This window comes from Triticum aestivum, chromosome 3A (genome assembly GCF_018294505.1).
Source record: "Triticum aestivum cultivar Chinese Spring chromosome 3A, IWGSC CS RefSeq v2.1, whole genome shotgun sequence".
Classification (NCBI taxonomy): Eukaryota; Viridiplantae; Streptophyta; class Magnoliopsida; order Poales; family Poaceae; genus Triticum; species Triticum aestivum.
Genome location: NC_057800.1, coordinates 15,848,073 through 15,850,433, shown reverse-complemented (window position 1 = coordinate 15,850,433; position 2,361 = coordinate 15,848,073). Strand labels below are relative to the sequence as shown.

The 2,361-nt window shown below is 41.8% G+C and overlaps 1 pseudogene; it reads left to right on the top strand.

Moving 5' to 3' along the window:
• Positions 1-1,075: 1,075 nt before the first annotated feature.
• On the top strand, positions 1,076-1,546 carry LOC123057582 (uncharacterized; annotated as a pseudogene).
• Positions 1,547-2,361: the final 815 nt, after the last annotated feature.

Below are 2,361 nucleotides of genomic sequence, written 5' to 3'. Positions count from 1 at the left end.
TCCTTTTTATACACATTTTACAATTTTCATATACATCAGGAATACTTTTATCAAATAATTGTTTTTTGATGTCTACTATTTACATACACCTTCTACATTTTTCGTATACATCAGGAACATTGTTTTACGCAAATGATAAATCCCGAACGTTCGGATTTTAAGCATAACAACCCGAACGTTTTTCACAGCAACTTTAGTTCACACAAGATTGACAAAGATGGCAATTTTCTGACAAAAAATGAACTCGGACAAAGTTGCCATGTTTTAACAACTAAAGTTGTCACCTCGCGCCAACTAAAGTTGACATGGAAAACGTTTGGGATGACATGTTTTAAATCCGAACGTTCGGGATTTATCAGCGTCCTTATTTTATAAATGTTTAACATTTTTAAAAGACATAATTATCATTTTTTTGAAAATGTTCGTTTCTTCAAAAAATGTTCAGAATTCTAAAATTATGTTTGTGTTCTGAAAGAAATGATCAAAGCTATAAATATTTACTCTCATTCCAAAATTTGTTCAAAATCCAAAAAATATTCCCATTTTTTAAATGTTCCACTTTTCAAAAGTTGTTCAAGACTTTCAATATCATGCACATTTTTTGAAATTCGTAAAAAAAAGTCACGACTATTTTGCAGGAGCGACCTGAGAGATGTAATCCCAGGACCGTCGCTTTCCCGGTGCACCAAACAACTCCAGGGTTTTATTTAGACAGAGATTGATAAGTTCGGGGTGCCAACGACATTTTCTGATGCTTCATTATAACTATTCACGAGGCATTTCTTTATCTTTTTTACACAAGCCACAAAAAACGTCGTTTTTCACTGAAACTTTGTGCATGCACATAGAATGTCCGGATATACCCGTGAGATTTTTGTTCCGAATTTTCAACTTTTCAAAATGTGTATTCAGCGTACCTTTTCAGCTTTCCCCCTTATTGTTTTTGACGTGGTTTATCTGGTGATCTATGCACACAGTTTGATCTAGTTCGACGGATATAGCTTCAGCTCTTTATGTTCCTGCACTACTCTTCATTAATCATTGCTCACACATTTTTACTATTTCAGGCCACACAATGACCTTAATAGATTTCACAGAGCTGAGCGATGATAACATTATTGACTTGAGCAGCGATGAGGAGACTGTTCAAGAGGATCAGATTGCAACTCAACACCGGGCGATGTTGCTTGATAAGCAGGGTGTGTTTTTCCTTGCTGGTGAAGGAAGCCAAGGGGTGCATGCCGTGTTTGTTGCAGCTGGTGAAGGAAGTCAAGATGACCATGCCGTGTTTGTTGCAGCCAATGAAGGAAGTCAAGATAGGCATGCTGTGTTTGTTGCAGCTAGTCAAGGAAGGCAAGAGGCTTCTGAGCCCGGACATGCTTTTGAAGCTACCGCATCGTCCATGATTATGGAGGAGGCACCTCTTGTTGCAGCTAGTCAAGGAAGTCAAGATGTGTAGGTTGTGTCTGTTGCAGCTAGCGAAGGAAGGCAAGAGACTGCTGAGTCCGTACATGCTTTGGAAGCTACCGCACCATCCTTGGTTACGGAAAAACCACCTGTTGATACAGTTGTGCTCGCTCTCCCACATGTTGGATCACCGAATTGTCTTGGCTCTCCAACATCAGGGCCATTCGCTAGTAAATTCCTCTCGTTCCCCTTTTGTCATTACAGTTGTGTACATATTTATCATGCAAACGATCCATTTCAATGCAAATATCGCAACAAATTCCTAGTCTTTGAAGTGAGCAGCGACCTTACCAGAAAAATGTTAATGGTCTTGCTGCAGGCTTGACTTCCACCCCTCCGAAGGCTCTGACGTCTGAAGGTGGCGCCACAAAGCTGGTGAGAGCGAAGGTGGAACGTCCTAGGAAGAACCACCATACCGGCACTCCTAAAGCTGTGACTTCTGAAGGTGGCGACGCAAAGCCCGTGAGACTGAAGACGAAACATCCTAAGAAGAAGAACCATACAGAAAAACCACCTGTTGATACAGTTGTGCTCGCTCTCCCACATGTTGGATCACCGAATTGTCTTGGCTCTCCAACATCAGGGCCATTCGCTAGTAAATTCCTCTCGTTCCCCTTTTGTCATTACAGTTGTGTACATATTTATCATGCAAACGATCCATTTCAATGCAAATATCGCAACAAATTCCTAGTCTTTGAAGTGAGCAGCGACCTTACCAGAAAAATGTTAATGGTCTTGCTGCAGGCTTGACTTCCACCCCTCCGAAGGCTCTGACGTCTGAAGGTGGCGCCACAAAGCTGGTGAGAGCGAAGGTGGAACGTCCTAGGAAGAACCACCATACCGGCACTCCTAAAGCTGTGACTTCTGAAGGTGGCGACGCAAAGCCCGTGAGAC